The sequence below is a fragment of the Phascolarctos cinereus genome, unplaced genomic scaffold, assembly GCF_003287225.1.
Source record: "Phascolarctos cinereus isolate Bilbo 61053 unplaced genomic scaffold, phaCin_HiC Scaffold_5;HRSCAF=322, whole genome shotgun sequence".
Taxonomy (NCBI): Eukaryota; Metazoa; Chordata; class Mammalia; order Diprotodontia; family Phascolarctidae; genus Phascolarctos; species Phascolarctos cinereus.
This window is the reverse complement of record NW_027555958.1, coordinates 324,645,687-324,672,976: the sequence shown is the minus strand read 5'-3', so window position 1 is coordinate 324,672,976 and position 27,290 is coordinate 324,645,687. Positions and strand designations below refer to the sequence as shown.

The 27,290-nt window shown below is 45.0% G+C and overlaps 1 long non-coding RNA gene across 3 annotated transcripts in view; it reads left to right on the top strand.

The window, feature by feature from the left end:
• The window catches only part of LOC144457774 (uncharacterized), a 32,842-nt gene extending 5,769 nt beyond the window's left edge, over positions 1-27,073 (top strand). For 2 of the 3 annotated variants that reach the window (XR_013487266.1, XR_013487267.1), the window contains 2 exons: positions 12,754-12,851; positions 26,714-27,073. This is a non-coding gene — a long non-coding RNA (uncharacterized LOC144457774). Of the gene's footprint in view, positions 1-4,972; positions 5,198-12,753; positions 12,852-26,713 lie in introns of those variants that run through there. The other variant, XR_013487265.1, reaches the window with a different exon arrangement.
• Positions 27,074-27,290: the final 217 nt, after the last annotated feature.

The window sequence follows — 27,290 nt, the reverse complement described above, 5'->3', positions numbered from 1 at the left end:
AGTAGCTAAATTCAGGCCAATCACAGCTTAACTCTCCTCTTGCCCTCATAGACACTGCCTTAGGATGTGGAGGGATTGATAGGAGGATTCTTTGTCAGTGGACATGCAGCAGTGGAAAGCTCCCTCTGCCCATTCTCCCTCTAAGGATGGTGAGCAATACATATACACTCCCCAGGATGGTAAAGGATAGTTTATTAGTGAACTCCTCTTCCAGCCTCCAAGAATGGCTCTCCAAGAATGGGAGAGAGGAAGGGTGGAATGAAGGAGTATCTAAGGAAATATTGCCAAATTTGGGTGGGGTGTTTCTGGGAGGAAATGAAGGGAGTAGTTGCCTATGAGGGTGTTTAAGTAATATAGAGAGCATATTTTGGAGTATGCAGGTGTTCAGAGCATTAACAGATTTTTTTGGAGGGGCATCTCTGGCTATTAAAGGTGGTGTTGGGGTGTGTAAAAGGAGATATTACATACTACATAAATGGATATGTCTATGTAAATGTATGTACACATGTATGTGTGTTGTGGGTAGGATGTTTCTGGCCTCTGGGGGGAGGGGAAGAGTATTTTAGAAGCATTCAAAGGCAGTAATAGAGGGTATTTACGGAAGCATTTGGGCATAGTAGCTAAGGTTCCTTGCAAAGGATAGGAGGCCTTTGCTACCGAGGACAGCGCAAAGTTCGGGACTTAACCAATAGGCCCCTACGACAAGCACTAAGGGAGAGAATGGGACAGCAGGCTACGGACCCCCCAGTTCCAGGCTTGAGTTGTAGGTTTCAGGGAGTCAGTGGAGGAAATCCAAGCGTAGGAGGAAAGAGAAGACTAAGATCTGGGTGAGAGAGGACAAATGGAGAGCGATTGTAAAGGGTAAACGAATGAAGCCCTTAGGTAGTCTCACAGGTTCCTCTATTTTTCTTCACTCTCACCTCAGTTCCCCTCACGTTTTAATTTTTGTCCCCCTCCCCTTTATTTTCTTCTACCTCCACGATGGGAGCTCGGCAAGAGCTAAAAATGAGTGAGATGCAGGCTGGCCCTTCCCAAAGGGAAGCTGCCAAAGGACTGAATCTCGTGGAGGGAACAAAGATACCTAGGACACGCGACGGGCCGGAGGGACAGCTCCACTCCTCCTAGCCTGAGCCGGGGGTTGGAAAAAGGCACTGGGCCTCAGATGCTCGTGACAAGCCGAGGGTTAGTTTTTTGGTTTTTGTTTTTTCAATGGTAGGGAGACCTACAGGACCTAGCCGCGCCGCTCGCTGCCTGCGGCTCAGCTAGGACCTCATCATTTACATCTTCCAAAACCTTCGCGGGGTGTCGGGTGGGGTGTGCGCATGAACATAAAATGAATTGGACATCTACACTGATCCAAGCAATCGTTTTCTTGCCCAAGCTCGTTCTAGTGGAAAGCTGGGTAATGCAGGGCCCTCAGAGTAGGAAGCAGAATCCGCCGAACCTGGCGACAATTTTTAACATAAAACCCGCCGTCTATGGGGCTGGGAATGGGAGAAGGATTCACAATTCCTCAACCCCAAATGTCAGGGCCAACGCTTCAATGATTCTGGCCGACGTTCTCTGCCTCCGGAAAAAATAGGAAGAGTCCACGGGAACCCTGGTCCTGGAAGAAGGGGTTAAGAAGGGGGTTTGAGCCAAGGGCTTCGATTTTAGAACCACGGTCCCCAGTAATGTCTTTCTCTGGGGCTAAGATTGAGGCGCGCGGGTGTGGACGAGGCGCATTATGACACAGAAAATGAATAGCGGGAATGAATAGTGGGAGGAAAAGGAGCGGAGAGTAGGGCAAGACACCCCCCCCATTCTTCATCCCTAAGGAAGTCTAACAAGGGATTTCGACTCCCCCTTCCTTCACTTTGGCCAGTCTCCGAGACATGGACTCTGTTATGCAGCGGACAAGACGGGGATGATGTTAAAGAGATGCTGAGCTCCCACCCCCACCCCCCACCTTTGTGTGCTTGAGTTTAGAGCGGTGGATTATCCGAAGGGCGGGAAGGACTAGGCCGAAGGGGAGGGGGAGTGGCCCTGTGCCCTTACTGACCCTTGGTGTGGTGCAGAGGGCCCAGGAGCCATAGGGGAGTGTGTGAAATGAGCCAGTTCTTCTGGAGATGGGGTCAACCGTCCATCCTTGCGTCCTATTTCTGCCTGGAGAAGCCCAGGCAGGCCCTGGCTTGGGCACCAACGTTTAGGCATATTATCAGTAGCTTTAACATTTGGAGGTGACGGGAAAACAGACTCGGGCTGGGGCCGAGGTGGCGTCTGAAGTCTTGGCTTCTGTGTTCCAGAAAGTGGATTATAGCTTCTCTTCACTACCCTCCCCATAGGCTTGCCTTAGATTTTAACTTGGGAATCCTAAGAAAAGGGGGAGAGAAACACAATAGAGCTGGGCCTTAGAGTTGGGGATTACATTTAGAACTCACAGAGAAGAGGACAGGAGCCAGTACCCATTCCAAAGTCGGAGGCCCGGCTTCCTAGCCTGCTAGCCATCGACCACTTTAGCTCCAGAGAACTTCCCCCCCCCCGCCAAGATTTCCCAACTAGGTCTCTCCCCATTCTTTATTAAATCCAAATTCCTCCTGTCCCTCTTTCTCCAGTGCTTGTCATTAAAAACAGATGTTAGAAGCTCAGTCAGGGACCAAAGGATGGGGGGTGGGGCTGGCAGTGCTTTTCATTAGTGTCTGGGTGCTCCCTAAACCTTCAGATCCTGATTTCCTTAGATTGGGGTGTGTGTTGCGGGAATGGGGGTGGAGTGGTGTTTGGCAGAGTCAACAGGCGTTTGGTTCTGTTGGTAGGAAATGGGGGGGAAGCTGTGATAGTGGAGAAAAGGCTATCTGAATAAAAATTCATCTTTTCCTATTTCCCTCTTTTTATCCAGTCCTGTCAAGATCTTACATCAAATACCGTGAATCCAAATGTAAATTGTAGGACTTACAAAAATACAGGGAGGGTTGGAGATCCATTGTGCAATCAACGGTTTTGATTTGGAGGTGAGGAATGGGTTTTCTTGGGAGTGGAAGAAGGTAATGAGAGGCCGAATCTTCATCTCCTCCAACCGCTCTGTAAAGCCCAGTTCCCACCCCTCAACTCAATTCTGCACTCCTTGGTCCAGAACGCTGCAGGGGAGAGGGGCGGAGAAGGGAAAAGAGGGAGTGGTGACGTCAGGCTGAATGAAGCCAATCCGAGGCCAACCTCGGGAGGGAGTGTGAAAGGATGAATGAAAAGTCGCGAGCCCAGAGCGCGCCGGGCACAGAAGCTGCAAGCAGAGAGGCGAGGCAAGGGGATTGGGGGACTGCAGGGGGTTGGGAACCAACGCTCCCCTTCCTGAGTCTAATACACCTCTCCTAGGCTTCGGACACCCTCTGCGACCCCCGAGCCCCCGAATTACGTGCGCGGTGTTGGGGGTGGGGCATAGAGAAGGAGGGTTGCAGAACCGGACGCTGCAGAAGAGAAGCCATCAACAGGAGAGGGAGCACAGAGTAAGTGGCCTTTCCGGGCGCAGGGTGGACTCAGGGGACAGAGCTGGGGAGGGAGGCCAGAGGTGGGAAACCTGTCTGGCCCCGGTGGCCCTCTGATCCAGGAGACTATCAGTCCCGTCCAACTCCTCTTTATTTAGGTCCTTGTGTCCCGCAACAGTCCGCACGTGGCTTTAGTGAGGGATTGCAGTTATAAAGATGAAACCCTCCGTCTTTCCGATTCTCTTGCTCCCCTGGAGGCGAGGTCCTCATTCCCCACGATTTCTGCAGCTGCCTCTCACCTCTTAGTTTAGTGCCGGATCTCCTCGGCCTTCCGCCCATTCCTATCTTCCCCGACTTCATCTCCATCTCCATCATCCCAGTCATCCCGGTTCCGATAGTTACTATTTCCCTGCCTTCATCTCCATTTCCCGTCTACTCCTTCTTCCGCACCGTACCGTTATTCCTGCTCTCGCCATTCAAACAAACAAATATTTATTATAGACTTACTACATGCAAGACTTACTGCAGATAACATCCTCATCCTCGTCCCCACTACCCTTATTCCTGTCTCCACACCTATCATGCCTAACCCCAGGATCTCCAGTTTCGGCCCTGTCCCCACCATCTCAGTCATCATCATCCATACCCGTTTACATTCCCGACTCTTTGACCTCTCGTGCCTGCCTCTGCCTCGCTGGGATTCACAATCTCCCTCTCATTCTTCTGCATGTGTGAGGAGCGGGTGTAAGCAATCCCTGGTGTTTTATTCTCTCCCCCAGGCCAGGCTTCGCTGCTCCTCGGCTTTAGGGCTCAACTCAGAATCGGAATTCCCGCCTCATTGGGCCAATGATACAACACTGGGTCCTCACTCGGTATGAGATCTTGGTCTCCGCTTCTGACCGAGGCAAAGGTGCAGGTTTCCAGGGCCACCCCTTTTTTTCAGGGGAGAAGGCGAGGAAGGAGCCGAGACAGTGGGGACCTCTCCGTCGTGAGTCCTTCTTCATTCAGCCTGCCTGATAAATCGAAATTCCAAGCCAGCACTCGTGAGCTCTCCGCTTCTTCACGCCAGGTTCATTCCTGGTTCGGAATTGAGATCGAAACATAGGTTCAGGAGCTGAAAGAGCCCTTTGAGATCCTCTAGTTCAAACCATTATTTTTACAGAAGAGGAACAGGGATTGGGGATGAGAGAGTGGACGGAGGGCTGCGAGATGGACCAGAGCTGAGTAGGGCCTTGTCATGTGTCTTGTTCCCCTATCTTTTTTCTCCCTCTCTTCCTATTTCCCCCCCCCTCCCCACCTACCCACCCAGGGCCGGGAACCATCAGAACCGGGAGAATGCCCGGAAGTAGTGGTGGCGGTGGAGCCCAGGGGTCTGCTTGGAGGCGGTGGCGGTGGCGGTGGCGGTGGCGTTGACAGCGGCTGCAGCCGGGAGGCGGGGTTGGTTGTTATCTTTGGTTATCTAGCTGTATGAGTGGTGTCGAGTCTTCATAAAGCTAGATAACCGAAAGTAAAAATAACCCCATACACTGCGGAGCACGAGCCTGAGGGAAGGCGGGCCGGAGCTAGGAGCCCCCGGGCTGATGCTGGGGGGAGGGAGGGGATGGAGGGGAGGGAAGCCGAAGGAAGAGCCAAGAGACGAAAAAGGAAAATCAGAAGGAAAAGAAGATGAGGAAAAGACGTCTTGCTTCTAGTGGGACTTCCGAGATGGCAGCCACCCAGTCCCCCCCCTCCCCATCTCCAAGGTAGGAGTCATCCTCTCCCCTTGTCACTCTTGTCTCTACAATCCTCCAGAATTTTGGCTGTCTCTGCATCTTGTGGAAGAGCCATTCTGGTCGACCTCCCTTCTTCCTTTAGTTTGTCCCATTCGACCCTGCTGCTACTGCAGCAAGCTCTTTTCACACTGAGATGATGAGAAAATATCTTCATTGATGTATTGAAAAGAGCCCTGGCCTGGGAGTCAGGAGTCAAGGTTTTCAGCTCTGGCTCTACAGATAGCTGTGTGGGCTCAGGCAAATTATTTCCCCACCCTGGACCTCAATGTCCCCATCTGTAAAATGAGAGCATTAGAATAGAGATTCTGTTTCACTTCCTGTTATAGCATTCTGAAGGCATTTATTCTAAGGTATTTCCATCTCTGGCAGTCTAAATCTCCATTCTTAAAATCCCAAGGAGATCCCAGTAAGGCTTTACTTTATTCAGAAGCAGTTTTTGAGGTCAGCCCTTTTCTGCCTCCAGGCTGCTATTTCCTAGCTCCAGCTGTTGTCCCCAAAGTGGCAGGCTTCCCAGAACTGGGGCTCCAAATAATGTCCCCCAATTTCCAAACAACTCAGGCTCCTGAAAAGATAGAAATGGGGACCAGTGAGGTCAGGATGGACTTCAAGAGGGTTGGGAGGGAAAACAGTCTTTGCTTTGTTCCCTAGCTAGGTAGACAGCATCCACTCTTTTGCAGAGAGGATGCAAAAAGGGAGAATGATTGGTAGATGGTTAATTGAGGGAGGGTCATTGAATATCTGAAGTTGTTTTTTTTTCCCCTTCAGTCTTCCAGCAAGGTGGGTGAAGGGTCAAAGAAGATTTATAGGCTTGTAGGGGCTGGAAGGAATCTTAGAAACCATCTCATCCAACCTTCTCATTTTACAAATAAGGAAACTGAGGTCTAGAGAGATCTAGAGAGAGGTCAGGATCACAAAGCTAGTTAGTGGCAGGGCTAGGTCAAATCCAAGACTTCTGATTTCAAGTTCAGTGTTCTTTCCATTACATCACATTTCCTTTTGTTTTGTGGTATCTCCTGGAGGCAGGTCTATGGGAGAATGGGAACTGTGCTCCTTCTCCATCTCAGGTCCCCAGCCTTTTCTCAAGTCAATATCTCAAAAACACTGTCTGAACTGTGGCCTGAAATCTGCTATCAAAACACCAAGAGTTTGTGGACCGAACTGACTGACCTAAAATCCACCCTCCCATTCCTTCTTTGAAGTCACGTCCAGATAAAATCAAATGGATACAGGGGGAGAAGAAAGGCTTAAAGATAAATATGAATTAATTAATCCAAGTGGTAGCTATACTTGCCAAGGAAACTGAAGACTTTAGAGGAATTAACCAGGTTCCCAGTTGATTCTGTGGCTCACTTGGAACCATAGGGCACAGATTTATTTTATAACCAACTGATTTTCTATTATATCGAGAAGTGCCAGTAATAAATTTGGTAGTGGGGGCCCCAGGAAATGTGAATCATTAAATCACAAAAGGTCTCTTGGCTTTCTGATATTCTGCACTTTTCTGTTCATCTGGGAAGTCCTTCCTGACATCTAATTTCCCTTCTGCCACCTGCAACCCAGTCCTTTCTTTTTCCATCTAGATGGAGTTCAGCAGGGCCCATTTATCTCTCATCATTTACTCCTGTGCTCTAGGGCCTCCTTTTTTGGGAAGTCTTTAATGCTATCTAACCTTCACCCTGCTGAAGCCAAGTCAGGTTTCTTGAAGGAGGCGAGCATATAACAGGGTTTAGAAGGAGGGAAGCACTAAAGCAAGAGAAAATGTGAGAGGTCAGAGAAAGTTACCAGACTGAAGATAAGGTGAGGGGAGGTCATTGGCAAAAAATGGAAACTAGGGTTACAGATGAGAGAAGCAGGAGTAAAAGAGAGGTGACTAGAGCAATTGCAAGTTTGGACATTAGGACATTAAAGGATGCCAGAGATGGTGAATTGAAGGCATTTGACAAAGGGGCACAAAGAAAGAAGGGTTATTTTTTTATTTGAGATCTTTTGACCTCGTTACGTGTCTGGTTATAAACGTATCTTTGGAATCTGCTCAGACTCAGCTCAGCACTGGTAAATTTTTATTGCTATGATAGATAGCATCATAGGATGATGGCTCTAAAGCTGGGAGATAGATAAATAGAGATGTCTATTTTCTCAAGGACCAGCCTGCTAAGTTCTGAGAGGTTCATCACAAGGTTGGCCATGGAGTGAAGCATTTTTTCAGTCACAGAAATTCTCAAAGACTGTAAGATTTTAGAGCTCAGAAGAGATCTCAGAGGCCATCTATATCAACCTCTCATTTTACAGATGAGGAAACTGAGGTGCAGATAAGTAAAGTGACTCACCATCTACTAAGGTTTAGAAAGGACAACCCTGAGTTGATAAAGAATCATTTCTTCATGGATGAAATCACAGATACTTAAGTAATGAAGTTTATAGGACCTAGATTATTGCTGTGAATCCTTCCTTCCCTCGTTAGGTTATATATTCTCTCATTATCCCTGGGCAGGCCCTATTCTCAGGAAGACAACAAAAGTCTGGGACTGTGAAGGCACTGAGGCACTGGGAAAAGGAATAGGGCAGGGGTGGGGAACCTGTGGCCTCGAGGCCACATGCAGCCTTCTAAGTCCCGGTGTGGCCTTTTCGACTGAGTCTAAGTTTTAGAGAACAAATTCTTTCATTAAGGGGATTTGTTCTGTGAAGTTTGGATTCAGTCAAAGGACTGCCCTTGAGGACCTAGAAGGCCATATATGGCCTCGAGTCTGCAGGTTCCCCACCCCTGTAGTACGGAATCTGGGAATTCACCCCAGCCTCAAACACGTATTGAGAATCACCTTAGAAAGGCAGAATAGAAGAACTGAGGGAATAGAGTATATGTTTGTCTCTCTCTTGTATGTGTCTATCTGTGGGGAAGGGGGTGGATATGACCCTGAATATCAGGGTCCGGATGACTGTTATTGCATATTGACTGTGTGAGTGTGATTTTGGTAGGAAACTGTGTGTGAGATGTACTATGTGGTATGAGGTAGGATGAGAGTGATTGTGGGCTGTATGTTATGGGAAATAATTATAATAGCTCACTTCTATATAGCACTTTGAGGTTTACAAAGCATTCTTCTCACGACACTGTGAGTCCTATTATCCCAAATTTACAAATGCTAGAACTGAAATACAGAGAGATCAAGAGATGAAGACCCTTTCCCAAAATCATACAACTAGTAAATGTTAAAGTAAAGTTTTGGGCCACTATTTTTTTTAATTATTTTTTTCAATGAACAAAAATCCACCTCTCATACCCCCCACCCATTGAAAAAGAAAAACAAAACCCTTGTAACAAATACGCATAGTCAAACAAAGTAAATTGCCCAGTTTAACTGGATTCTTCTGACATCACATTCAATGATCTTTCCATCTCAATTTGGGACTGTGTATAATGATATTATTTCTGTGACTGTATAGTGTGTAACTATGTGACTATTTTATGGTGTGCTATCATCAAGGGGCATCATGATATAATGGAAGGAATACTGTACCTGGGGAAGAAATCCTGTCTTTGACACTAGCTGTGTGACCATGGGAAATCATTGAGTCTTGGTTTCTTTATCCATAAAATGGGGTTTATAATAATACCAATACTACTTACCTTATAGGGTTATTTAAATCATGTTAGAAATGTGAGTTATTATTATACTCTGTGTGTGTGACTCCATCCCTCCCAGGAATTTGCTGTTTCCCTTCAAGTTCAGATTATACTAAACCAGTTGAGTTGGAGCCAGAGGCTCTTACGGGAAACTTTCCATGGGATCAAGGATCAAAGCAGTGTGTAGAGCCAGGTATCCCTCAGACACCTCCTCCCTCAGCCCAGCCTGATGGGTAAAGGAGACAGAAGCACCATGGAAAGGGTTCTTCTCTTCTAGTTACCACTGCTGGCTTCACACCCTTTCAAATCAGAAAGTTCTTCATACAGATGAATCTCAATTACTCATACTACACTTTCTTCTCTCCTATTCTGTCCTTCGATCTCAACAATGACTACCTAGTAGTTATCCCATCTACCACCAAATACTAGCCCTAGGTTAACACCTTCATTTTCTCATTTCAATCTCTTAGCAAATTCTGACCAATTCTAGGCCCCCATGGTAGGATGCTCATAGATCCTGAAGACCATATCTTTTACTTAAAATACACTTGCCAGGCAGCCTCAAACAAGTATAGGCAGGTATGTTTTTCTTTAAAAGAAAGGTCTTATATTATTTGCTATTGAACTATATTCCTGGGTGTCAGGTAAAATAAGCATTCAAAAATTCAGGGGGTGGCATGTTCTCCTTGAGGGCAAAAAAATTGAGCCTCTAAGATTTGTTAATGGCATTAAACACAATTTCGCATTACCCATAACATTTCTACTTTATCTTCTTTGAAAAGTTTTCTCTTCATCAACTACCTGAATTTCTTATCTAAAATCACCACCTTTAATGGCTGAGTCCACCATGGATAATTGGGGGCTGGGAGGAAAAAATTTTATGTGTCCTCCCCACACTCAGACTTATACACCAGGAAAGGATTTTAAAACCAACACAGAGAGGGAGATAGACATATAGAGAGGAGGAGACTTTGCTTTGGCTGGAGAAAATGAAAGAGAATGCATTTTGAGTATAGAAGATGGCAGAATGTGTATGAGTGGACACAAAATGCCAGATATTAATCCCTTTGTCTTGGAAAAATCACATTACCTCCCTGGTGCCAGTCTAAAGATCTCAAAGCACACAGTAGCATAAACATGCTCCATTGTTCCTTACTAGCCCTGAGAGTTCAGTGGAGTGTTCTTTAGAACACAAGAATGGAACAGCAGAGGATAGAGAAGACTAGCATCCTCAGCTGAAAGGGATTAGTCCATGGGGAGGAGGAAAGAAACTGGAGAAAAGAATGTCTTTTAGCTAGGAGAGAGGAATTGGGGGGACTTGGTATTTATCATTACTTTCTGTTATTAACAGACACTCTCCCCATTTGCGTAAAGCTTCATTTTGTGTATAGAAAAATGCAGCATGTAAATTAGGGAAGAGATAAGTAATGAGTGGATTGAGTGGATAAATCTCAGGCAGATTTAGGCTACATGTGAGGAAAAGCTTCCTAACAATCAGCCCTGTCTAAAAATCAAATGAACTAGCTGAGGAGAGTCAGATCCCCAGCACTGGAGACCTTCCAGCAGAGACAGTAAGTATTATCAGCAGTTGTGGGTAGTAGGGAATATCCCTAGTCAGGTAGGGTTAAGACTGGATAACCTTTAAGATTACTTACAACTCTGAAATTCTTTGAAATATAATGTATGTGAATGAAAGTCCCAGATTTTTGCTTTTAAGTCATTGCATTTTTTAGAAATATGGTTCTTTGTGTGGGAGAACCAATTTTATGGTGGATTTAACAAAAGAAACAATTAAGGACCTAACTATAAGCAATTGGACTGTTGTCCATGGCTAAATTCCTTGAGAAGTTATCTTAGCTCTACTCCTGCCTAACCATTTCTTCCCACCCAGGGGTGAGACTCATAGAATCTGAGTGACAGAGCTAAAAGGGTGATCTTGAAGAGTATCTAGTGCATCTTGGTCATTTTACAAAAGAAAAAACTGGGGTCCAGAAAGTTAATTTGCTCTAAGCAAATAAATAAGTCAAAGACAAAATAAGTCACACTGCTAGTAAGTGTCAGAGCTCAGACTCGAACCCTCCTCTTTTGATTCTAAGTCTAGATTCTTGGTGTTGAAACTCTGTCTGCACCCCTCTCTGTCAAAGCATCCTTCCTGAAGTCTGTCTTGGATCCCTTCCATTTTACTTCACCTTGTTACTAGGCTCTGAGTACTGGAACTCTAGGTATTCATGTTTTCATCTCCATCCCCATTACCATGGGGATAAATTGTTCTTCTTTACCATTTGCTTCATTCCAATACTTGCTGATTCAAAAGATTTATACCTAGAGGCAGGGGAATGGATAGAATAGCTAACCAGCTGTATGACCTTAGGTAAGTCACTTCCCCTCTCAAATTCATTCTCATCTATCTGTAAAATGAAAGAATTGGATTAGATGATCCTGCAAGGCTCCTTTTCTTACCTAATGTTTTATGACACTCTGACTTTTGACAAGTCTACTTCCTGCCAAAGCTAACCACCCCAAGGGATGAATGAATTCAAGTTGGATGAGTGCTTTGAGATTGTTGGCTGAAGGGAGATAATCCTTTAAAAATTATCATTCTTAGTGCTTTGAGATTAATGGAACAAGGGCAAGCTATGTAAGAAGAGGGTATGAAGGAAGAGAGGGGGCTCCCACTCCACTCTCTCTCCTAGGTCTCAGAATGTCCCCCTCCTCTCCTCCCCCAGTCCTAATCCCCACTATTAAGGCGGCTTTGGGTTTGTTATGACAGCAGCTGAAGGCAGCTGAATCGACGTGTTTGCTGTGTTTGCTAATTGGGCTGAAGGACTCCAGTCTGGACACTCTGAAAGGGATCATTGTCACTACTGTATTTACCTTCCTTTGGGAACCTCTAGGGGTGAAGGCTGTTGCTGAGCCCCAGCAGGGTCATTGCACCCATTCCCTTGCCTTCCTGCTAGGGACCTACATGGGAAGATGGCCCAACTTTATTGCTGCTGGTGGAGAAAGTGCTCACAACCTACTGGTTATGACCCATAGAGAACACAGTCTTCCACCTTGGATGATCCACTGATCTGGATCAGGCTATCTGAACAGATCCTGTTTAGGGAGAAGTTTAAAAGTGAGGGAGAGACAGAGTTTGAGTGCCTCAGTTTTTTTTTTTACTTCCTCATGATATGATTTCATTTTATGCACCCCCTCCTTAGACTCTGCTATAGGATGACACACTTGTAGTTATCCTCTGTCCACTCTCATATTTTCTTAGCTTCAAATCTTCATCCAGGAAAATTACTTTGTTTGAGACCCTCTTAAATATCTATCCTCCCTTCCAAAATCTGGTCCATAAAATCCCCCAGTTCCTTCAGTAAGGATTCATAGCCCCAGTTACCCTAGTACTTTATGGCTCTAGTTCCATTACAGTGAATTTTCTCCATTCTTTTTTCCCTTTCTCTGTGTTTGTCTATCTGCCTCTATCTCATGTCCATTATTCAATTTTGTTTATAGCCATAAAATTTAGAACTAGAAAGGGCCTTAGAGATCTGTTTTTTGGAAGTAGTGGTAGTGGTTGTATGTCCTGTTTCCCTCAGCAGACTGGAGAGGGCAAATACTGTGTTTTCCTCATTAAACTTGGAGCTTCCCGAAGGAAGAAGCTGTCTTCCTGATCAATCAAGGAGATTCTCTTCCCTCCTCATCTAAAAATAGAGCCAAGAATAAAACTACCAAAAGGGAGTGAACAGGAACCTGTGGGCAAATTGGAATGGTGATTATTTATATCGGGAGGGGAAGCTTGTGGTCCTGTCTCCCTATTAACTAGGTCAATGTTAGAGATAAAACATGGAGAATTACTTGTATCCTTCCCTCAGCCCTTGCCTGTTACAAATACCTTTGTTTTTTTCCCTCACTCTAGCTTCCTACTTGATTTGGCCTTGGAATTCCTCTTCCTTCTCTTCATTCTGCAGCACAATCTCTGGATCAGGATTCAGCACTTTGGACAGCACTGGGCTGGTGAGTACATGGATTGTAGAGTTGATGGGGAGAGCAAGGGTGGGAGGATAATGTCTCTATTTAATCAAAGGCCAAAAGCTTAAATTTCTGGATGTGAGAAAAGCATTTTGTAGCCAATGCTGATTTCCCTTGGACATTTTAGCCTTAGAAGGGATTTTAAAGATCTAAATCCTTGAGACTACAAATAGGGTGTCCTATCTCCCCTTCCAGGTTAAGAGAAGATTCTTGTTCAAGTACTTAGGTATTCAACTTGGTCTCTCAAATAATGTCAACTTTGAGATTTTGTGACTCTATAATAAGGTTTAGGGGGTGTTGTCATTCTTGGTTCTAGAGAACCAGGTCCCATGTAAGGGAAGTGTACCAAGTGGGACTTAGAATGGGAAAAAAAAGAGTTAATGGGGTTATATTGGAGAAGCTTTTTTTTTCTAGGAGTGTGAGACCCTGGAATCATAGATTTTTAGGGCCATAAATGACTTTAGATATCATTCAGTCCTCTCCTTCATTCTAGAGGTGAAATAACCAATGCTTAGAGAATGGACCTGATTTGCCAAAGGCCACACAGTAGATTAGCATTATAGCCATTACTAGAACCCAGGACTCCTAACATAGTACAGAGATTTTCCTCTGCTCTACACTGTAGATGCCTTTGGGGTGATCTCCTTTCTTGGGAACCAATCAATTCAGTAGTTCCCTCTGGCATTGGGATGTGGGAAGGCAGTCTTGCCCCAGACAAGAAGACCTTTCAAAGGGCCCACACACACACCTTTTCAAAGGGGACTCTGTGTGTGTGTGTGTGTGTGTGTGTGTGTGTGTGTGTGCTTTTGAGAGAGAGAGAGTGAAAGAAAGAGAGAGAAAATATTTTAATTCAATTCACAAATATGTATTAGGTGTAGCTAGTCAAGGAGTAAAGCAAGGTATGCAAAGATGGATATGACACAGACCCTGCTCCCACAAAGCTTACAATCTCAATATCTAGAACTATTTTTTTCCATGAGAGAAGTAAAAAATCAGAGTTTGATGACCATTACAATGGGAAAGATGGAAGTGAAACTTTCTAAGAGTGGAGAACAGGGCAGGGGAACTGCAGAATCTTTTTCCCATGGAGTTTCTAAGAGTTTCCTCTTCCCAAGGAGAATAATATTGTGACATGGTAGAACTTGGAGGCAGGGGGACTGCCAGGGAGGTTCCAATGGATTTTCTGATGAGCAAAGGATGCCAGGGTGGGGGTGGAGGGGGTCACCCAGTCTGGAATGGAGCCGAGGGGAGGCCTCTGTGTGTGCCTGGGCCTGCCTGACCTCCCTCCCCCTTCTACCTCAAGCCAAGAAACAAAGGACCATTCTCTCCAGGATTTGACGCAGCCGTCTCCGGCTGGCAGTGCCAGGTGGTGGGGTGGCATTCCCTCCTCCCCCGGAACTCCATGCCCATGTCCTCTGGGGGAATAAGGAGCTGGGCATTCCATGCCCTGTTGCCATGGCAGCCTTCCCATACACAAAGAGAGAAAACTCCCACCCCCCTCATACACCATCCCATCCCATGGGAGAATTGGGCCTGACTAGAATCCTCCAATGGAAATCAAGAGCTTCTAGCTACCATATTTCCTGATATATAAGATATGATCATACATAAACTGCACTCTCCAATAAAATCAAGAGGTTGGATGCCTTCCTGACCACGTTCCCCTATTCAGTCCCCTATTCACACAGATGCTTAACCTTAGAGGAAAGGACTTACGCCATTCCAAACCCCTTGTCTGTGTGAACGGCTCCCCATCCTCAGCATTTAGTCCCAAGTACAGACCCATGGGGCCTTCTCCACTGAGGTGCTGAGGCCTAAACTTCATATTCCCCAGACACGGTGGATACCTTATTTTAAAAAGGGGGGGGGGGGCTGTGGGAAAGGAGAAGAAGAGGCCATTTCTCCGCCCTCCATCTGCACCCACCGCCATCACTCATTAGGCATTCTGCCCCCTCCTTCCGCTCGTTAAGCCTGATTTGCATGTATTTGCATAATGAACCTCATTTGCATTCCAGGAGGCTCATAGTGAGAGCCAGAAGGGGGGGGGTTGTATCGAAGAGAAAAAAGGGGAGAGATTTTGTTTTATAAAAGCTGAGGGGGGAGCAGGCAGGGAGAACAACTCACACTACTGTCTTTCTTCCCTCCCTCCCTCCCTCTGATGGACACAAACACCAAATAGAGATGCCAAAGGACTGATTTTGTCCTCCCTTTTTGTTTTCCCCTCTGCAGCCCTGGCTTCACTGCCACCCTCCCACCCTGATGGGTGCAGAGCTGGGGAAGAAATGGGCAGGAATAGTAGGCTAGAGGTCTTTTGGGAAGGAAAGGAGATAGGAGAGAAGATATAGGCAGAAGGCCACCATCTTAGACAGCTGGTGCCTGTAAAATGGCCGGCTGTGAGTGGGTGTGGGTCTCTAAGGAGGCTCTGGTTTTCAACCTAGTGGATACAGGTAGGACAATGAGAAGGACTTTCTGGAAATCCCTGAGGTGAGGGAGTTTTTGACAATCCTTCTGGCTGAAGAATTATAAAAAGAAAATGGGGAGAAAAAGGAGAAAGGCTCCAGGAGCAAGGGGAGGGGGTAGGAGAAGGGCTAGGAAGCTAGGACTTAGCGAAGAGAGACTGAGGGTATTCTCCATCTGGATGAAGCAAGGGATAGACAAACCTACTGCTTCACACTGTATTTGGCTGCCAAGCCCATTGAATGTCCACTCTTAGAAGAGTTAATGAGACATTTGGGTCATTTAATACCATTACTTCATGGCTAAAGAACCTCGGATATCCTAGGGGCTGGTGGTTTGATTGTAGAATGTAGTCAGGATCTAGTATCTTATACTGGGGAGAGAACTGCTGAAGAGGACCAAGGGGAGTTTCCAATCTGATAGGGAAATCAGAATACCTTTTTCCATTTTCCCCAATTCCAGAACACAGTAAGAAAGACACAAAGGCTAGGGCATTCCATCTGGCCAGCCAGAGCTCTATACATCAGTGTTGCAGGTGTGGGATGATTGAGAAGGGACTTGGAAGAATAGACCCAAGAAAAGACTTCCTGGAAGAGAAGAGTATCTTTGGAAGGATAGGGAGAGATGAAGCTGGGGAAGACAAGTGAGAAAGAAGGAAGATGGTGATCCAGACCATGTGAAGCTGGGACACAGGAATGGTAGAAGTGTGGTGTGGGCAAGGGTGATCTTGTGTCTTGTAGGTAAGAGCTTAACAAATGTGGAATTGAATTGAATTGAATTTGCCCAACAGGAGAGAAGCTGGTATTGGATACCCATGTTGTGAACTGAGGATGGTCTAGAAAGGATAGTGAGGGGTATGGGATAAGCAGACGTGAGGACAGAGGTGACTGAAGTCTCGAGGTGGGGTGACTGCCAAAATTCTTCGATGAGTAGTCAGTCTACTCATCACTGCTTCCATCTCCTCACAACTTTTGGACCCCTCTGAAATCTCCTACCACTGTGCTGATCCTACTCATTCTAAAGTCACTGCTAACCTCCTAATTGCCAAACGTAGGTTCCTTTCCTAGTCTTCATCCTCAATTTTCAACCTTTAATACTATTCACCACTCTCTCTTTTCTGAAAGCTTTCAGTGACGTTGTACTATCATGAGATTTCTCCTACCTCTCTGATTGATCCTCTGGCTCCTTTGTGGTACTTCTCCCCTGCCATCCTTTAAGTATCTCTATCCCTTGAAGCCTCTCTGCCCTCCATACTCTTCTTTTGTCTCAGTATACTCTCCTTTGGCAACCTTAATAACCTCTATGGTTTTAACAACCACCACGACGTTAATGACTTCTCTAGGTCTGACCTCTCCTGAGTACCAGACCCGAATCTCCACCTGCTATCTCCACAGAGATGTTAATTTAGAACTTCCAGTTCAATATGTTCACAACATAGTATTTTAGCCTTTCTTTCAAATCAGATTTCCTTCCTGACTTCTCCTACCCTATCAATACCACAACCATTTGATGTGTTATCCAGACTTGAAACCTCAATGGACTTGACTTCCTCTCTCTTCCTTGGACTTTAAGCAGCTACCAAGCCCCATGAACTGCTTTTGCATCCCATTTCCTCTTTTGTTTTAAAACAATTATTGACGCATTTTGTCTTTATATTATGTTTAATTCCAAATATATCCCCTTTCCCTCTCCCACCCAGAGAACCACCCCTGTAACAAAGATTTTAAAAAGAAGAGGAAGAAAAAAGCAATTAAGCAAAAGCCATCACATCAGCTTCATATCAGCTCTCATCTTACATGCAATATTCCACACCCATAGTCCTCTACGTCTGAAAAAAAAAAGGAGCAGGTACATTTTCTCAACCCTTCTCTGGGGCCAACCTTCATCACTATAACTACAGAACATTCCATTTTGCTTTTCTTTTGTCTATTCCATTTACATTTATTAAGGTCACTCGTATATTGTTTTCCTGGTTCTGCTGACTAAAAGCTGCCTCAATTTATGTCTTCCCATGCTTCTCTGAGCTCTTAATAGCCATTTTATGGAGAAGTGATGCTCTATTATACTCATGGAACCACAATTTGTTTGGCTATGCTACAACAGATGAGCATCTACTTTGTTTCTAGCTCTTTGCTACCTCAAAAAGTATTGTCATAAATATCTTGGTGTCCATCCCTTTTTTTCTACTGTCACTTTCATCATGCTAATCTTCCTCGTCACTTCTCCCTTCAACAATTTTAATGACTTCTCTACTTGCCTCCTTGCCTCTAGTCTTCTCCCCTACCATTCATTTTATAGAGGCTATCAGAGTTATTTTCCATAAGTGTCGCCTTCATCAGGTCATTTTCCCAATCAGGGATCACAGATTTAAGTTCAGATTCCTTAGTGTGGCATTCTAAGTCCTCCATAGTCTGTTCCCAATCTTTATTTCCAATTTTCTTTCTTATGAAGCCTATATTCCAGAGTCTACCCAGTCCAATTCAGTTCAACCAGCATTTATTAAGTACTTACTGAGTGCAAGTACCTGGCCTCAAAGAACTTACATTCTACTGGGGAAATATAATACATTCACAAATAAGTAGATAGAGAAATATAAGATCAGAGGGAGAATACTAACTACTGTGGGGATCATCCCAACTTCCTGCTTAACTCACCCAAAAAGTCCTACCCCTTTTCCACATCCAGGTGTTTGTTTACGCAGTGCTCCCTACCTAAAATAGAAATGGGAAGGCTCATCCCACTTACCTAGCTGAGTCCTACCCTTCCTTCAGATCTGAGCTCAAGCTCCACCTTGAGAAACAGACCTGAAAGTCAGGAGACCTGGGTTCAAATTCTGGCTCTGCTACTTATTCATTATGTGACCTTGTTCAAATCATTTTATCTGAGCCTTACATATATAATGAGGGGACAGGATTGAATGACTTCTGACATCCCTCATCAATCTCAAGCTATGATTCTATGACTAGAGGATCTCTCAGGTCTCTTATGGTTCTATTGCTTCATGAAGCCTCCCCTGGTTCTTCCAGGTAGAGAACGTCCTCTGAGCTTAGAGCATTTTTTCTGTTCATTTGAAATTCACGCTGATGCTGTCTTTTATTATTATTGAACTTTTGGCACACATCTAGTTTTGTCACCCCAACTAATCAATCACCTGTAAGGGCTGGGTCTCTAAAGGTCACATGCAACTTTAAGATTCTATGATTCATTCAAAAAACACATACACTTATTAAGTGTCCATTATAAACATGAGCTATTTATTCAAGGTCCTATGATTGGCACTGATACAAAGATCAATAAGACAGCCTTGATTCTCAAGGACTTTATAGTCCAGTAGGGAAGACAAAAGGTGAACAAATAACTATCATATGTGACAGGTTGCAACAAGGACTACAATGGAAGTAGAAACGTAATGCTAGCAGAGTTTAGAGGAAGGAAAAAGCATTTCAGGTTGAGTGCATCAGGGAAGGCTTTCTGGAGAGGGTGACATGGGAGCTGAGCCTTGAAGGATGGCTAGGATTTCACCAGGCAGAGATATGGGTAGAGGACTTTCCAGACAGATTATGGCTGGACAAAATTTCAAAGTCTGGAAAACACAAGGTATGTTCAATAAAACGTGTTTAGCCTCACTAAGAGGGGAACCCACATTTCTTCACAGTGCTTAGCACTGTGCTTAGTTTTTTCATTGAATGCATAGAGGAAGGAAGGAAGAAGGAAGAAGGAGGGAAGAAAGGAACTGATAGGTTCTCCCTACACACACACACACACACACACATCCCTCTCAACCCCTTTGTCTCTTACATTTGGGTTCCTCATGAAAGCTGACTTATCCACAAGAGATTAAGGCCACTCTGGGCTAAGAACAGGAATCAGTTTCTGACTCCAGCTGAGTCTCCCTTTTCTTCAGGTAGACAGAAGGTATGCATGGAATAGAAATAGTTAGGAATAGTTAATAGTTAATAGGAATAGTTAAATAATAGGCGAATAATTAGAGATGGGAGGCAACTGGGTAGCTCACTGGGCCTGCAGTCAAGAACTGATTTCAAATCCAGCCTCAGAAACTTACTATCTGTGTGACCCTGGGCAAGTCATTTAACTCTTTTGCCTCAGTTTCCTCATCTGTAAAATGAGGACAAACCACCTTAGTATCTTTGCCAAGAAAACCCCAAATGGGGTCACAAAGAGTTAAACAACAACAACAAATTAGAGATGGAAGGGACCTTAGAGATCATTTAACCCAATTCCTCTCTTTTATATCTACAGAAACTGAGCACCAGAGAGGTTAACCGATTTGGGGTCATACAAGTAATAAGTAGCAATAAGTAGAGACTTGAACCCAGGGCCTCTGAGAATCAGATTTTGTGCGGAGAAAGTTCACAAATACATATCAGCCTGCCTAAAAGGATAAAGGAAGCTATATATAGTACAGTGGACAGAACATTCAAGGGGCTTGAGTTCTAGCTGCTAACTTTCTGTGTGACTTTGAACAGGTTGCCTGAGTATCATTTTCTTCATCTGAAAAATAAGAAAATTGAACTAAATAATCAGGTGCCTTTCATTTCTAAAAGAAAATTCTGTGTAGTTCTATAAATATAGTGCAAATGTAATATGTGAGTGCAAAAGCAACAGAGAATAAAGGAATAATGAGAGTCAGGGAAGGCTTCAGGCTTCCTAGAGTATGGCACAGGGTTAGGAAGAAGGGGAGGAAGATTGTCCAGGGAACAGCCTGTATAGTGACCCTAAGAGAGAAAATGTGTCCAAGGGCCAGTTCTCTGATTGGTGGGACCATTTGAATGGGCAGTCCTGGGGGAAGAGCAGAGAAAGGGGGAGAGGAGAGAGTCTTCGACCTATGGGCACAGGACCCTCACAAATCCCTAACAATCCAAAAATTGAAATCTCAGAGGAATTTTTTTTTTGCTTTTTGGTGAGGAAATTGGGGTTAAGTGACTTGCCCAGTGTCACACAGCTACTAAGTATTAAGTGTCTGAGGCCAGATTTGAATTCAGGTCTTCCTGGCTCCAAGGCCAGAGCTCTATCTATTGTACACCTAGCTGCCCCAGAATTTTTAAAATAATGGTTCCCATCCCCATTCTTCCGTAGTCCTCCCTCCTTGTTCTCTGCTTCTGTCCTGTCTGTGTGAGCTACTCTCTTAACTCTGTTAGATGAAAGTTTTGGCAGAAACTGTTAAGAAAGATGAAAGAAATGTCTGCTCTGATAAAGCATGGCGGAGTGGAAGGAGCCCTGGATTTGGAGTCAGAGGACCTGAGTTCAAATCCTGACCACTAATTAATTCCTAGCTATGGGTAGCTGGGTGGCTCAGTAGATAGAGCACGGGGCCTGGAGTCAGGAAGACCTGACTTCAAATCTAGCCTCAAGCACTTACTAGCCATGTGACCCTGGGCAGGTCACTTAACCCTATTTGCCTCAGTTTCCTCAACTGTAAAATGAGCTGAAGAAGGAAATGGAAAACCACTCCGATATCTCTGCCAAGAAAACCCCAAATAGGGTCATGAAGAGTCGGACACCACTGAAAAATAACTCAACAACAACAATTTCCAGCTGTGTGCCTTTGGGCAAATAATTTGGCTTCAGTTTCCTCACCAGTAAAATGAGAGTATTGGGTCTGATGGTCTCTGAGAGGTCTCTTCCAGATCTATGATCTTGTGATCTCCTAAGATCTCTTCCAGCTCTAAAGACTGTCATCCTGTGATTTATCTGGTCCCAGCTGATAGAGGGTCCTGGTGCCAACTCTTGCTGCCTTCCAGTTTCTTCCTTTGTGACCCCCTGACTTTAACCATTAGGGAGCTTTGTGCCTTCCTTGCCCTAGAATTCTGCCACAGAATAGGAATGTCAGAGCTTCCAGGAATCTTAGAGATCTTCTGGATATAGAGGCAGCTTGTGGCTCTGTGAATAGAGTGATGGCCTGGAGTCTGGAAGTCCCGAGTTCAAATCCAGCCTCAGATATTTATTAACTATGTGACCCTGGGCAAGTCACTTAACTCTGTCTGCCTCAGTTTCCTCAATTATAAAATGTGGATCATCACAGCATCTACCTTGCAGAGTTATAGTGAGGAGCAAATGAGATAATAATTGTAAAGCACTTAGCATACTGTCTAGCACCTAGTAGGTGCTCTATAAATGCTTATTCCCTTCTAATCTCATCTACAAGTGAGGGAAACAAGGCTCAGAAAGAAAAAGGCTAGTGATTTGGTGAAGTCTGCCGAGTCACCCTCTTCTCCCAGTCTTTGTGTCTGTGTTCTCCTGGGAGTAGGTTTCTTTTTCTCCCTTTGTATCTAGTGCCCTGTACAAGGCACTGTGACTTGTACTGGTGGGTGACACAGATTCACAGAAGCCAAATTTCAACGAGATATCATCTTTCTTATAGAAGGGCCACAAGGAGCAAGACCACATGAGGGCCATGATTTGGTGGAGAAGAGAAGAGAGGAGGACCCAGGTGGGAGGAGTGTGTATAAAGGATCATGAGTGGACAAAAGTACAGTGAGCATGCAGACCAGGGAGCTGGAGGTCTTGACTAAGCCAAGGTATCTGTGAAGGGAGAGTTAGTCCATTGGTCTGCTACTTGTTCTAAGTAACTTCTGTGGACAGGATCCTATCCTGTGTGATGGAAAGAGATGGGACTCTGGAAGGAAAAGATGGGATCCCTACTCTCTGGGAATCCCTGGTCAGATGATTGAGATTCAATTGCCACTCTCAGGTAGCTTCTAGGCTGGGGGAAGGACAGGGTGGTAGATGGGTTGGCTACAGCCATTTGGGGGGTTGTTGAGTAGCTAACAGAAGGACAAAAATGGCATGTGAGAGACTCGCTTCTAGCAGCTAGAGGGAAAGAGACAGGATGGAGCTGAATGAAGACCATGGAAGAGATAGGATTTCAGTTGTTCATGCAAAGGAAATGAAGAAGTTATTCACCAGCTCTTCCTTATTCTCCTTCCTCCTTTCCCTGCCCCACTCCCAATCTTTTCCCAGAGTTCATTATTCCAATTCTTTTCCTCTTCTCTTATATTAAGAGGGATAATGATTAGTAGTGGTGGTGGTGGTAGTTGGGAAGTTGGCCAGCAATATTAGAATACAGCGGTGGGATATTTCTCTCCTGCCTTTTTTCCTACCCCGGTCCCATCTGGGCAGATTTTCTCCTTTCCTGCAAGTCCTTCATCTCAGCACTCTCAGAGGAATCTAAAGCCTGTTGGGGTGCGGAGAGGGCAAGGGGAGGGGAAGCAATAGGAGAAAGGAAACCGATTAAACCTCCATCTTGAAGAGATCCAAGATGGCACCTCAGAATCATGTCTTGTAGGCCCAGGAGGCCGTTTTGTGACTTGGAGGAGTTGAGTGTGTGCCTCATTTAGGATTTGAACTGAATTCAAATCTATTCATATCCCTTCTGCACCCTGGGCCAAGGGAGTTGGATACGGATGGTCTTTTGTCTCTAAACAGGAACCCCATGTCATGTGGTTTCAAGAGCCAGAATTGGGAGGGGGGAAGGGTTTGGCATCATACCATATAGATAGCAATGGGGCATCTGAGCCTAGTGGGGGAGGGCTAGGCTAGGACTGGCATATGGAAGGAGAGATGTGGGCACAGGGGGCATGGGATTCACCCAGGCGGGGCTGCCATCTGCTTGGCTTTGTCCATCTGGGACCAGCTGGCTCCTCTGTGCCGCCCCCCACTCTCTTTAACCAACCAGTCCCCTTCTTGTACTGTTGCTTTGGTGACTGGCCGCCATCTTGTACTTGGCTCTGTCTTTGCCTGGACCTTCCCATGGGGTTCCTGTAGGCTAGGAGACAAGACACCTGGGAATTCACCCTCTGTGCCATTCTTGTGAAACATCAATAATATCAATATTATACAACATTTATATATATATATATACGTGTGTGTGTGTATATGTAACATTTATATAGTATAAATATTTAACAGCTGTCACCATTGCTACTTATTGTACTGTTTAGTAATCACTAAACATATTACTTTTAAATATACACGCATTTATATGTATATTCAGTTCTAATGAACTCAGGATCAACCATTTTGCTTCAGAAACTTGAGGAAACATTCTGTGCCCCTGCCTGCATCCCTGCAGAATTTGCCTTCCATGAGCCAGGTGATTTCATGACATTACTCAATGCCACAATAAGAATATAGCCCCAAACCCTTCTATTGCACTGAGTTTTTTTGAATCTTGGTTTTACCAAGCAAGAGAAAGAAGCAGAATGTATCCCATACCCCATCAATCCAGCTCCATCCTTGAACAGGCTTCCTCCGCTCTGTTGTGGAAGTCTGGAGTCTGGGCTTTAGGGCACACAGGTAGCGTCGTCCACTTCTCTCTGCCTCAAGTTCTCCTCAGGAGCTGTTGGGAGGAGAAGGCACCATTTAAAATTCTCTCAAGTAGACTCTAGTCAGAGAATGGGACCATCCAATGACTTTGTCTGGGAAAGGAAGCAGTCCTGAGGAAGTAGATCACCACTTTCCATCTTAATAAATGAAGGGCAGATGTCACCAAGGATTTCTCCATTTCCCACAGAAAATCCTTATGAAACGTCATCAGATCATAGTATTTTGAGGTTGAAAGATGCCTTTGAGATGATCTCATCTGTAATTTGAATTTCCCCTCAATTTACAGATTAAGAATTGGAGGCTTAGGGAAAGAAAGGGATTTGCCCAAGATCACACAGCTAGAAAGCAGCAGAATTGGGATTCAAATCTCTTTCTGCTCTACATTTCTAGGATATAGTGAGGGCACCTTACTCTAGTCTGTCAGGTAAGCTAAGTGAGGACCACAATGACCCCCAGCAGGCTCTCACAAGCCGGGTAGTGGGAAGAGTAATTTTCCCTAAGCCCTCTCGGAACTTGGACAGAATGAAAGCTGGGAGGGAGGAGGGAAGAGAGAAAGAAACCTGCTCCTCAGCCCTCCCCGGCTGCCCAAGGACAGGGAGATAATTTATGATATCATTGTTCCTCTTTCCCCATATTCCTGACTCCCTTTCCCCTTCCCAGCCCCCTGCTACTGTATGGTTGCTAGGAGATCCTCACTATGTATGGCTGGGGTGGGGGGGAGGGAGGGAGTGGTAACAGGCAGAAACAAGTCCATCTGGACTTGTCTCTCCTCACTCCACCCCAGCCATGGGAGAGGGGATAGGAGAGGGGCCTCCACCTCTAAACTCATTCAGATGTGTTCCCACTAGGGACAGAGAAAGGCCAAGGGAGGGATTTAAGGACATATAGGGTTTATGCAAATGTCAAAACTCCCCAATTTACTTCCTGTGCTTGGAGAAGTGGAAATTGGGGAACCTTAGTGTTGAGGTCTGTAATTTTTTAATAGAGGGCTTCTCTGATGCCTGATTTCTCTGCAGTCCTGCTATTTGGTTTGGGTTCATGTTGGAGGTTTCTGGTCGAACTAAGGCAGAAATTCCCCCCCTCCCCTCCATCACCATCACCACCACCTTTGCCTTCACCTCTCCTTACTCTACTGACCTATTACAGAAGGAGAGACCAATCGGGAGCAGGGAAGGATGGGACGGGAACACAGAATGGATGCTGTGAATGGGGAGGAAAGAATGTGTGATTTAAAGTCCAAAGGCATGGCTTTGAATACAGACTGAGCCATTTAGGATCTACAATTTGAAGGATCTTACAAACCCCCTCACTTTGCAGATGAGGAAACTGGCCACCTGAGTGATCTTGAGCAAATCACCTAACAATTCCAGGTGCTAGTTTCCCCAAATGTAAAGTTCACATTTCTATAGCAATTTAAGTCATAAAGAATCGATAAATTAATCAGTCCAGTAACAAGTATGCCAGTGACTGTTCTAGGCAATGGAGATACAAAGACTACAGGATAATAATAATAATGATAAATAACATTTATATAGAACTTCTTATGTGACAGACACTATGCTAAGTACTTTTTACAAATATTATCTCAGCTGATCATCACAACAGTCCTGGGAAGTAGGTACTATTATTATCCCCATTTTACTATTGAGGAAGCTGAGGCAAACAAAGGTTAAGTTACTTGCCCAAGGACACATAGCAAATAAGTGTCTGAAGCTGGATCTGAACTCAGGTCTTCCTGACTCCAGGCCTAGCTTTCTGTATACTGTACCCCCAGTGGCCTCAAAAATGAAGCAGTCCCTGTCCTCAAGAAACTTATATTTTACTGAGGGAGGACAGGCATATAACAAGCATGTATGTATGTGTGTATATGTAAATATCTACAGCATTAATTTAGGGATAGGCACTAACATCTACGCACATCAAGAAAGGCTTTATGTAGGAGGTATCATTTGAACTGAGTCTTGAAGGAAGAAGAGTCTAAGAAGAAGTCTAAGAGGCAGCGTGGTTCTAGCTGTTAAATGCTACAGTTCTCATGAAACAAAGATTTCTGACTTTGTCAAGAAAGACTAAGGTTAGACAACAGGAAGGCTAAAGTACCATCAAGGGAACCCTTTGGATCCATAGTCGAGATGAGGAAGGTACACCCTTTAAGGAGGCAATAATGTAGCATAGAGAGCCCTGGATCTGATTCTGGGACCCTGGAAACTTCCTAGCTGTGTGACCTTGGGCAAATCACTTAAAATCTTATTGCCTCATTTTCCTCCTCCACAAAACAGGTATACTAATACATATACTACTTATGCTGCCTACCTCATTGGGTTGTGGTGAAGAAAGAAAGCCTTAAAGGGCTATATACATACTTTTATCACTGTGTTCCTGGTGGGAATGCTTGGCAAATTGTCAAAGTCCCGGGGCAGCTCTAGGACAGAAAGTGGGGCAAAGGGCAGCAGTTGGAGCTGCTTAAATTCCCTAAAATCCCATCCAGTTACTGGCTCTTCCTGCTCCATGTTTAAGCCAGCCTTGTTAGGGGAGCTGTAAAAGAAGGGAATTAAGCTTCTGCCACCTCATTAGAGTTGTTTCCTTAGATCTAATCCCCTCATATGCTTGAGAGCGAAGGTCGCCATTCCCAAGGCATTCTTCATAACCTGGGAGGCTCCTTCTGCACAGGAGGGGCTCCCATCCAATCCGCCCAATCACTGGGGTGGGGGGAGACCGTGGACATTGTTCCCCACCACACTATCTCTCTAAAATCTCTCCCTTTGTTGAAGCTCAATGATTCTATGATCATATGTCATTAATCTTTTGCCTCTTTTTGTGTCCCCAGCGCTTTGCACAGTGCCTCTCACATAGCTGGTGCTTAATAAATGTTTACTGATCAACTAATTTATGGGCAATGAGAAAGTGTGCAGGAGGCCTCCGGCATGGAAGCTAGGTCCCTCTCAAATTACCAGGAAGTTTTTCCTGTTTTCTGCCCTCCATCTCCCTTGCTGAATTCTGTCTTTGCAAGTGGTGCTTTTCTCAACTGTTCCTTTTCTCCCTTTCAGACCAAAAAGAGGACTTGAGGAGCAAGGAACCGGTGGCATACATGGGGAGAAGCCTTAACACAACTGGCCTCCACATCCCTTAAGCAGCCTTCCATGGTTGACTGAAGGACAGGTAACAGAAGCCACTCTACCCCAGAGAAAGAGAAGAGATCTTCCCGTCATCCTATCAGCTGACATCTGCCCTCCTCCAGGAAGATCTTCAGGATTCCTAGAACACCAGCTCTTGAATTGCCCGATTTCTGTCTGAGATTAAAGTACTTGAACTTTATATATTGCCCATCTCTGTGTGTTTTTACTAGCCTGGGAGCCCCATGGGGGCAGGAACTGAGTCTGTGATGAATAAAAGCTCTTAGATCCTGATGACTGATGAAGTTTATATTGGGATCAGGGTTGGGGTAAAGAGTCCTTGGGTAATAAGGCTTTATAGGCCAGAGACTCAGCTGGGGGTGAGGAAAAAGGAAGGAGGGGCCTGGAAAAAAAAAAGTCTTGGTCAAATGAGGAACATCCTTGGTTCTAAGGAGGAAGGTGCAAGGGGTGCATGTTGAGTTACTTTTCTATGAAGGTGCCAGTGGAAGGA